The sequence below is a fragment of the Amblyraja radiata genome, chromosome 3 (genome assembly GCF_010909765.2).
Source record: "Amblyraja radiata isolate CabotCenter1 chromosome 3, sAmbRad1.1.pri, whole genome shotgun sequence".
Classification (NCBI taxonomy): domain Eukaryota; kingdom Metazoa; phylum Chordata; class Chondrichthyes; order Rajiformes; family Rajidae; genus Amblyraja; species Amblyraja radiata.
Window position 1 is genome coordinate 729,985 of NC_045958.1, and position 11,531 is coordinate 741,515.

At 43.2% G+C, this 11,531-nt stretch overlaps 1 protein-coding gene across 3 annotated transcripts in view; it reads right to left on the minus strand.

The window, feature by feature from the left end:
• The window catches only part of atg10 (autophagy related 10), a 274,076-nt gene extending 263,084 nt beyond the window's left edge, over positions 1-10,992 (minus strand). For 2 of the 3 annotated variants that reach the window (XM_033017221.1, XM_033017223.1), the window contains exon 1: positions 10,458-10,614. The gene's annotated coding sequence lies outside the window, so the exon portion shown is untranslated. Of the gene's footprint in view, positions 1-10,457; positions 10,615-10,812 lie in introns of those variants that run through there. The other variant, XM_033017222.1, reaches the window with a different exon arrangement.
• Positions 10,993-11,531: the final 539 nt, after the last annotated feature.

Here is an 11,531-nt window from a genome sequence, read left to right on the forward strand (position 1 = left end):
GGGCAAGTAGAAAACTGCTGCAGCACAAGTACTTTGCCACTGCAAAAGAAAGATGAGAAACCGAAGATTGTTGATACAAGAATAAACAACCGAGAAGATTTTGTTTTGCTGATTGCCAATAGGGAGGAGAATGTTTGTCTTTGCAATAACAGCAGAAGACTATCCAAGAGGAGAAACCTATATGTCTCCAGAAAATCGATTGATAAATTGGAATTGAACCAAAATCTTGAAGGCTGGAACAAAAGATGATTGAACCATTGGGAGACCACAGAGGTTGGCAATTGGCAAGGCCACCAGCATAATCAAGGACTTGTTTCACCCCAGTCACTCCCTCTTCTTCTCTCTCTGATCAGGCAAGAGGTACAGAAGTTTGAAAATGCATTCCTTCATTCAGGGACAGTTTAATAGAAACATAGAAAATAGGTGCAGGAGAAGGCCATTCGGCCCTTCGAGCCCTGTATGAGCTATGGCTCAATTAGAAGCAACTACTGAGACGATATGGGCTCATAATCCCAGTAGATCTTGTAGGGTAGATGTCGAAGATCTTGGAGCACTATTCTTTAGAATGGCAGAACAGTGAGGTCATCAACAAATGTATTTTAGTTTAGTTTGGAGATACAGGCCCTTCGGCCCAATCGGGTCCTTGCCGACCAGCGATCCCCGCACATTAACACTATCCTACACGCACTAGGGATATTTTTTTTAACATTTGTACCAAGCCAATTAACCTACAGACCTGTACGTCTTTGGAGTGTGGGAGGAAACCGAAGAACTTGGAGAAACCCGCGTACGTCACAGGGAGAGCGTAAAACTCCGTACAGACAGCACACGAGGTCGGGATCGAACCCAGGTCTCCGGTGCTGCAAGCGCTGTAAGGCAGCAACTTTACTGCTGTGCCACCGTGCTACCCTTATACACAACACTGGAGCTGAGCTTAGTGTGAAGAGAGCAGAGCAGGTAGCTGAGGAGGTGAGGAGCTCGAGGTGCACCCGTATTGACGATCAGTGAGGAGGAATTACTGTTACTGATCCACACCAAGTGAGGTCATCCGATGAGGAAGTAAAGAACCCAGTTGCAAAAGGAGCAACAGAAGCCCTGGTCTTGAAACTTGTTGAGGAGTTTGGAGGGGATGATCGTGTTGAAACACAAAGCTGCAGTCGATGAACAGCAGCCTGGCATCATGCATTCTTGTTATCCAGATAGTCCAGTGCAGAGTGGAGAGCCAGTGAGATAGGTGTTGCTGTTGACCTGTTGTGGTGATAGACTAATTAAAGCAGACGCAGGCCATTCATGCCATAACCAACCTCTCAAAGCACTTCATTATGGTGGATGTAGGCATTGCTGGATAGTAGTCATTGAGGCTGTGCACTGTGTTCATCTTGGGCATTGGTAGGATAGATGGCCTTTTAAAGAAGGTGGAAACTTCAGATCACAACAGGTTGAAGATGTCCTTAAACATTCCCACCAGTTTGGCCGCACAGGTCTTTAGCATCGAGCCAAGTATGTCATCTGGGCCGAATGCTTTGTGTAGATTCATCCTCTTGAAGGATGCTTTGATGTCGACATAAGAGACTGATGTTTATAGGATCATCAGAGGCTGTGAGAGCTTGTGGTATGTCAACATTCTCCCCTTCAAAGCTTACACAAAAGGCATTAAGATAATTCAGAAGTGATGGGTCATTGCCATTTACGTATTGGGTTTCACCTTGGAAGTGATTATAGAATGCAAACCCTGCCACAACCATTAAGCATATGTCCCGTGACTCCAGCTTTGCCCAAAATTGTCCCTTCATGCTCTTTCTGGCCTTTGGAAAGTCATGCCTGGGCTTTGTATATGATACGGGATCACCACAGTTCTAACCCGTTGTAGATTACGAGTTTCACCCAGGACTTCTGGTTCATGTTCATAAGTGATTGGACCAGAATTAGGCCATTTGGCCCATCATGTCTCCTCTGCCATTCAATCATGGCTGCTCTATCTCTCCCTACTAATCAAGAATCTATCTATCTCTACCTTAAAAATATCCACTAACTTAGGCTCCACAACCATCCGTGGCAAAGAATTCCACAGATTCACCACCTAACACTGTGTTGGGGAAGACATAATGTTTTCATAGGTTTCTTTATGAAATCACCGATGACCAAGGAATATACATTAAGTTATGCTGGCAGGGTGGGGGGGGGGGGAGGGGTCACATACCCCTATGTCCTTAAATATGCCACATAAACCTGTGTATTTCATGTGAATGAACAGCTAAACACACAACCTCATCATTCTAATTAAGGAATGACTGGAAGTCAAATTGCTTTTGTGTTATTCATAAATACATATTTGAAGAGCTCCAGTTTTTTTCCCCCGCAAAGGAGAGGCATTATTAAATCCCACCCATCTCAGAGCTTTGGCCTTGGTAATGCAAACAACATTGCCAATTCCTCAAATCCTCTACAGGCAAGGTTCCACTTCCTGTCTCTGAAGCAGTACCAACTCGAAGCAGCTGCTCCCCTCAGCATTACTTGCCATCTCTTTAATTCAAGCCAATACAAACACTAATTCCATTTGTGTAGCATCTCCAACATACCAAATATTTCACATTACAGGAACTAAATAACCAACCGACTGAACCGTTTTTACAGATATGTGGAGCAGATCACAGAGGAAACCGGCAAGGATCATCTCCAAATGAATTCCTCAAGGGAATGTTTTAATTGTTGTCACTTTATTCCCGCTACATGCCCATACCTGCATTGGTTTTCATCAGGTCATAAGGAAGAGTAGAATTAGGCCATTCGGCCCATCAAGTCTACTCCGCCATTCAATCATGGCTGATCTATCTCTCCCTCCTAACCCCATTCTCCTGCCTTCTCCCCATAACCCCTGACACCCATACTAATCAATAGTCAAAGTCTCCCATTACACAAAAACTCTGCACACTGCAAAATGCACATATAAGCAATCCCCAACACCGTAATTAAAAGTGTATTATGGATTACTTGAGCATGGGGAAACTTTAGTTTAGTTTGGAGACACAGCGTGGAAACAGGCCCTTCGGCCCACCAACGATCCCCGCACATGAGTTCTATCCTACACACGAGGGACAATCTGCAGAAGCCAATTAACCTACAAACCGGCACTTCTTTACAAGGTGGGAGGAAACGCCAGCACCCGGAGAAAACCCACATGGTCACAGGGAGAACATACAACGATGCATACATGTGCCGCCCTCCTCTGGTTAGCAAATTCCATCCTGTACATATTACACACTGCATTGCAATGTTAACTTTGAAGCAAAATGATTCAACATTTAGGTCATTGTTCAGGCACTGTCCGTCCCTCAACATGATGCCATCTTCAGGATGGAAACCAAACGCCAACTTCTTGTGGACAATGGCAACACCTGGTCACTGCACAATTAAATCGTTTTAGGACCTTTTCTCCTAACCAATCCAAGGCAAATTCTTAACCAACATCAGAAAGAAACTCATTGGACATTTCTGTTATTGCCATTTCTGATTGCCACCTATTGTTTTGCCACAACACAATGGGCAGTTTTAACAAGTAATTCACTGGCTGTGAAGTACCGAGATATTCTAAGAATGGGAAAGCGTATGTATACCTGGAAGCTCTCTCTTTTGCATTGCGAACCTCACTTACGATGCAAGAGCTCCCCATCACAATATCTGGATGTGCCCAGTCCCACTGACAGGACAGCCGGACCAAGTGGGAGCAGTTTAACAGTGGGAGGCATAGCCCTGCACCTTTAACACTGACTCAGTTCTATGGAACTCTATGCATGGGACCAACCACATCCAGCAACGCTCCCGATTACCATTCACCATCGTTCTGCTGCAAATCAATATTCATGTTGAACACTAGGAAGAAGTACTGAAGGTAGCAAGGGCACCGAACATAGCCTTGGGAGTGGGGGTTATTGACAATGTCCATCACAAAGTGTGCCTTGGGCAAGTCAAGTGGTAAAAGGCACCAATATGATGGCAAGACCACATGGCTTCATTCTTGCCAACCTACTTGTGGCAGGTGCTGCTGACCAGGGCAGCTCAGGCACAAGTGACCACTGTGCAGTCCCTGCCGACAAAGTCCCAGCTTCACTGCAACCTCCCTAACTCAGTAACAGTCAAGATTCACGAGGATGGTGCCTGACCAGAAGGCTTGAAGTATGAAGAGAGACTGGATGGGCTGGGATACATCTCCCTGGAATGAAGGAAGCTGAGGGGAGACTTTAAAGAGGTTTATAATATTATAAGGGGCATAGAGAAGATGAATCGGTATTGAGGTAGGTGGGGAGGGTAGTCTAAAACTAAAGGGCAATCTTTCAAAGGAAGAGGGGAAAATATACAACAGGATGTGAGAAACAGGTTTTTCCCACACACAGGATGGTGGGTATATAAAACAAGCTTGTCAATGAGAGTGGTTGAGGCAGGGACAATACAACATTTTAAAATACATTTGGAGAGTTTCATTTATATAGCAAAAGCTATGGGACCACAGCAGCCTGTGATAGTCCAGAAGACCAATGCTGACAAAGCTTCTGCATCCCAACACAACACTGATATAACACTGGCCAACAATATTCACTAAGCAATGTGGAAAACTGAACTAGTGGCAAATAACACTGGAAACACAGCTGGTCTGGCAGCATTTGTGGAAAGAGAAATAGTTACATTTCAGGTCAGAGAACCATCATCAAAAAAAGAAACAATAGTTAGTCTAGGTGGCAGAGAAGAAGGGGGTTGTCATGGGTGGAGTGAAGGGAATTTCTCTCATGGGGTGAAATAATGAGGCCAGTAAGTTGCAGTTAGGCTCCCTTACATGCATAATATGATTCTAATGCTAATATAATCTGTGTAAAATTGCACAGGTATATCCAGTTCACAAAAAGCAGGACATTTTGAATCAAGCTAGAAAATGGCCAGTCTGTTCTCAATCATTAGCAGAGAGCGGTGGACTGGACTCATCCCAGGGGGGCAGTGTGTCCCCCCCCCCCCCCCCCCCCTCTCCAATGATAGCATCTACATGAAGGTCTGCCTCAGGACAGCAGCATCTATCATCAAGGATCATCATCACCCAGGTCATAACCTTTTCTCGCTGCTACCATTGACCAGAGGATACAGAGGCTTTATGTCCCAGTTCACGAACAACTAATTTAATCAAGCGGCTGAACTGACCTACACAATCCTAATCTCACCTCAGCAAAGGAACACTCCGGCCCACCTCCTGCACCATCAGGGATGTGTCTTCCAATTGTGTCTTTTTGTACTAATGTCTTATTTTTTGCAGTCTTTTTCTTTTCATTGCCTTGGATCATTTATCTACAAAATTTATGTTTTTGCGTGTTATCTGAGCCCATATCAGAGGGAGTCTAACATCTATGGCCGGAAAGTTTGTGGACAGTATACCGAGGGTTAAGATACGCATGTATTTAGATGGATAAGGGCTGATTATGGATAGTCAACTTGCTGTTGTACATGGGTTCCTCATGAATCTACGAGTTTTATGAATATGTGACCAAAAGGGTTGATGAAGGCAGACCTGTAGACGTTGTAGATATGGATTTTAGCGAAACATCTGACAACGTTCCGATTGGTACGCTGCTCTGGAAGGTTAGATCGCATGGGATCCAAGGAGAGAATAGCCAACTGGATAGAAGATTGGCTTCATGGAATGAAGCAGAGGGTGATGATTACATTGTTTTTCAGACTGGATGCCTGTGAATAAAGTGTGCCTCAGGGTTCGGTGCTGGGTCCATTGCCGTTTGTCATCTACAGCAATGATTTGGATGAAAACATACAAGGCATGATTAGCAAGCAAATACACAACGGGTGATAGGGATATGGAACAAGCTGCTGGAGATGGTAGTTGAGGCATGTACTATCACAATATTTAAATAAACAGTTGGACAGGTACATTGGGAGGATAAGTTTGGAGGGATATAGGCCAAACGTGAGCAGATGGGACTCGTGCAGTTGGGGCATATTCGTCGGTGTGGGAATGTTTGGCTGCAGGACTCGTTTCCATGCTATATGACTCTATGAGGATTGATGCTGCTGCACGCAAGATTTTTATTGTAACTGTACTTCACCATACTTGGGTATACGGCAATAAATAAAGATAAGTGATGAGAAATCAGCAGTAGACATTGTCTGAATGGACTTTAGTAGAGCACTCAATGAGGTGAGTTGAATCAGCTCCTAGTAGGTTGGTCCAGAAGATTAAACCACATGGCAGTCTCCACAGCCACTTGGTAAATTGAATACAAAATGGGAAGAGGAAGAGAGAATGCAAGAGAAAGGTTAATGTTGGAGTGGTGTCATTCTCATTCTCATTGGAGGTCTGTGCCCAATGGTTTCTGGAAAGGATTAGTGTTGGGAGCTGTTGTTTATAATACATAATGATTTGGATGAAAATGTAGATAGTCTGATTAATGTTTCAATTTTTACACAAAAACTGGGTGAGTTGTGGATAGTGAGGAAGGCAGTCACAGGATACCTTTCAGCTGGAAAATGGCAGATGGAGTTTAATCCTGACAAGCGCATGTGATGAACTTTGGAAAATCATATGTGAGATGAAAGTCAGTCAATGGAAGGACCACAAGGTGCACTGATGTTTCTCTTGAGCTGCAAGTTAGTCCATGGATCCTCAAAAGTGGAAAGACAAGTGCAAAGGGTGTAAATAAGGTATACTACATGCTTGCCTTCACCAATTGGGCCACTGTATATAGAAGTTGCAGTTGTATAAAACTTTGGTTAGGCCACATTTGGGGAATGGTGCGCAGTTCTGGACAGCACTCCATAGGAACATTTGGAGAGGGTGCAGAGGAAGTTTGCCAGGTTATTGCTAGGATTATCGTGGATGCATTGGTGATCATTTTCCAATGTTCTATAGATTCAGGATCAGTTCCTGTGGATTGGAGGGTAGCTAATGTTATCTCACTTTTTAAGAATGGCAGGAGAGAGAAAACAGGGAATTATAGACCAGTTAACCTGACGTCGGTGGTGGGGAAGATGAAATTATAAAAGATGAAATTGCGGCACATTTGGATAGCTGTAACAGGATCGGTCCGAGTCAGCATGGATTTACGAAGGGGAAATCATGCTTGACTAATCTTCTGGAATTTTTTGTGGATGTAACTAGGAAAATGGACAAGGGAGAGCCAGTGGATGTAGTGTACCTGGACTTTCAGAAAGCATTTGACATGGTCCCACATAGGAGATTAGTGGGCAAAATTAGGGCACATGGTATTTGGGGTAGAGTGCTGACATGGATAGAACAGTGGTTGGCAGACAGTAAACAAAGAGTAGGGATTAACAGGTCCCTTTCAGAATGGCAAGCAGTGACAAGTGGGGTACCGCAAGGCTCGGTGCTGGGACCGCAGCTATTTACAATATATATTAATGATTTAGTTGAAGGGATTCAAAGTAACATAAGCAAATTTGCAGATGACACAAAGCTGGGTGGCAGTGTGAACTGTGAGGAGGATGCTATGAGAATGCAGGGTGACTTAGACAGGTTGGGTGAGTGGGCAGATGCATGGCAGATGAAGTTTAATGTGGATAAATGTGAGGTTATCCACTTTGGTAGCAAAAACAGGAAGGCAGATTATTATCTAAATGGTGTCAAGTTGGGAAAAGGGGAAGTACAATGGGATCTGGCGGCCCTTGTTCATCAGTCTATGAAACTAAGCATGCAGGCCGAGAGACAACCTGATAAGTATATTTTAAAGAATGAGATGAATACATACGGTAAGTAGACAGATTATTTTGCCCCCTACGAAAATGTCAAAAGGCATAGGTTTAAGGTGAGAGGGATTGTTTAAAAGGAGATCTGAGAGCCAAATGTATTATTATTTTTTAAACACATTGTGCAATCAGGGGAGGTGATATTAACAGGCATGATACCAATGTTTAAGAGGCAATTGGGCAGTGATGTGGACAAGCATGACATAGAACAAGCTAACATTGTTCCTGTCCTGCACTTTGTGTTTCTATGTTGACCCTATCCACTGTCCAATCCATTTTATTCGCTTTATCTTCAGCATGTAATGCTGCAGACTACTATCTGCAAAATGCATTGCCATCCAAAATCCACCACCTGCACCATTCCACAGCACCATCCTAACCCACAACCTCTACGACAGGGAATTTGGGCACCAGCATCCGCTGGCTACCCATCCACATCACATGCCTTGAATACATGGTTGATCTGCCATAGTATGGGTTTATGTGCTGGATCTCCCCTGCACACAAGAACTCTGTGAGTGCCTTCACCAAATGAAATGCAGGAGTTCATAGCAGCTGCTTATGTTTACTATTTCAAGATCTATAAATAAGAAACCAGTGGACACTCCTGCAAGTACCGATTTGCCGAACCTGTCTAGGATTTATATGGAAGTAAATATCACCATGTTGCTATAACATTAATATTTTCTGCTGGAGCTTCAGCAGCCTATGCATAGCTGTGCCATTTTACTTCAGTGAAATATAGCAAGGACTGTGAATAACAGTCATAAAAATCAAACTTAACTGGTGGGATAGAAACCAATTCTTCACAATGTCATTCCTTCTATGAGGACAAGTATTTTAGTCCTCGTCAGCTTCTCACTGCCTCCACTTTTCTCAATCCATAATTGTCTTTTCATTTTGGAAGTTTTGAATTCCCCCATGTTTGTTATTTCACCAGTATTTCCCAGTCCGTCACAAAAGTACGGGTTTCCAAACAGTTGGTTTACTGCTTCTAACGGAGGTTCAGTTAGTTTGTGTGCCAGGGCAAAATATTTACAAGGCACAACTGAAGTATGGATGCAAGTTTCCTCAAATAGCAGCCTAACATTCTTTCACTATACGGGCAAAATGTGAGCAAATAGGGCTTGTACAGATGTGTTCAATGGTCAACGTGGACATAGCAGAAAGAAGGGCCTGTTTCAATGCGAACCAGGTCACCCTGAAAATAGAGCAGTCAGAATAGAGGAATAACAACATGGATAGGACAGGTTTAGAGGGATATGGGCCTAATGCAGGCAAGTGGTACTAGTGTAGATGGAATATGTTGGCCGGTGTGGGCAAGGAGAAGGGCTGGTTTCCACACTGTAAGACTCTATAACAAGTTGACTTTTGCTTACGTGTGAGAGAAATTCATTATCAATTATGATGATAGATAGATAGATAGATAGATAGATAGATAGATAGATAGATAGATAGATCCTTTATTGCCATATGTAAGGACAGCAGTGGCTAATGTTTGCTGCATTTTTCACCACTTCTTAAGTAGAAACACATCTTGTTAACCAACTATTATAATAGACTCCAAGATCAGAACAACCTATTTATTATCCCAGCTGCTGGTGTTCCATGCATTCAGGTGGACCTCACAAAGAGTAGAAAAATACATTATTCATGAAGGCATCATGTGCTTTCCAGCTCTACAGCCAAATGGATTTATTTCTAACCCTCTGATTTGTCTGAACAAGTAACTCCATTTTAAAAAGGGACCCAAGAACAGTTTTCCAGCATGTCACGTATACTTTTAAATGTTTCTACATACATGCCCTTACAAATAATACCGATTTACCTTCATATGGTTAACATTTCTAATTTACAACACATAGTCCTTTTCTGAAGCATTGCAAAAATACATTCACACAATATCCACAATATGGTAAAAAATTATAAAGGGCATGTCAGATAAAACCTTATTTTGTAAATCAGTTAATATTTTTAAAAAGAGAACTTGTACGAACACTTTTCCCTCCCAAGGGGAAGATTTATATGGAAACATGAAAATGTCAGGAAGTGATTTGAAAGACAAAAGCAATATTTTTTTGTGGTAGTGATATTCATTAACTTATAAATCATATCATATTCCACAAATGAAACAGGGCAGTACAATCATTGTTGTAAATGCAGGGCTACTTCCTGTTAAGAGGCAAGATAAGGGGCAAATCCAAATCATGTTCAACAATGAAAGACAGTACATCTGTAACGCACAGTGGACCAATCCAGGATCATTTAAAAACCACCCAATATATACACTAATACATATTTCATTTGGGCAGGCTTCAAATGCAAGTAGCCATCAGTAGGAATCTCTGGCAAGAAAATCGTGTTATAACTACATCAGATACACAACTCCACCCCAACTAAAACAACAAAAATCGCAATTCCGTTTTTTTATTTCTGCATTTAATATATGTAGGGATACTGCTTCCAACTCACGGTGGCAAGTGTTTTAAACAAGGGGGGCACCGAGCAGTTTGCAAGGACAGCAGTTCAGATCCGATTATTAACTCGGTCTGGTTAAAACCCTCTCCCTGGAAAATGCACACAATATATATATATATATATATATATATATAAACACAAAGAACCTATCTATGGGTGCTTCTTCCTACGTGTAAAGAACGAGCGAGTAATGGAGTTGCACACAGAAGAGACACAGCACATACCCAAGGTGTATATATGTGGGGGGTGAAAACAGGCAGGCAGTGTCAGTGGAGAAAGTTTGGCGAGCAGTGGAGGCTAAACTTCCGGGGTATGTATGAGGCTGTAGCAGTTGTAGCAGCAACAGCAGCAGCAGCAACGGTGGAGGAGAGAGGGAGGCGGTGGGAAGAGCAAATGCTATTCAGCACAGCCAGTTTCAAGTCGCCCTTGCAGGGGAATTACTGTAGTGTGTGCAAGTACTCGAACTGCACTCTCCCTACAGGGGAAACGTGCTTTGTAAACACGCAACCATGCTGCATTGAAAGTTGCCCTGTCTCCGCGCCGCACCTTGTAAACGCCGACTCTTGCATTGCTCATTACCTTGCGCTTGGCCAGGCAGCTTTCCTAACGCTCCCCCTCTCGCAGGCAGGGCTCTGAACATTAGATAATCCCCTACAGGGTTGTAATGGGACACTCCAAAAATTTATTCTTGGGAAGACTGACAGCCGGGGTCAAGAAACAGCTGTTGAAGTTAATGCTTCTTCCTCCCACACACTGTCTGACAGCAGTGCCTTGCCACAACAAAGTTGGATGTTTCAGCACAGCATTTAAAGATGTACGTACGGCGCATTTGTGGTTTGCACGAATTTGCAATGTAAAAAAAACACACATGATTGGGTGCACCGAGCATTTATTTCCACAGTGTGCAGGAAGCAGCTGCAGATAGATGGTGGTTTGCACAGAAAATAGACATAGAAATGTTGGGTCAGACTCAGCGGGTCAGGCAGCATCTCTGGAGACAAGGAATAGGTGATGTTTTGTGTCCAGACCCTTCTTCAGACTGAGAGTTAGGGGAGAGGGAAACCAGAGATACTGTATGAAGTAATGAATGAAAGGGACGCTAAAGGACAAATCCAAACCGGCAACAAAGATTAAGGAAAAATGGAGCCCACAATGGTCTGTTGTTGGCTGTGGGGAAGGTGATATAGAAACATAGAAAATAGGTGCAGCAGTAGGCCATTCGGCCCTTCGAGCCTGCACCACCATTCAATATGATCATGGCTGATCATCCAACTCAGTATCCTGTACCTGCCTTCTCT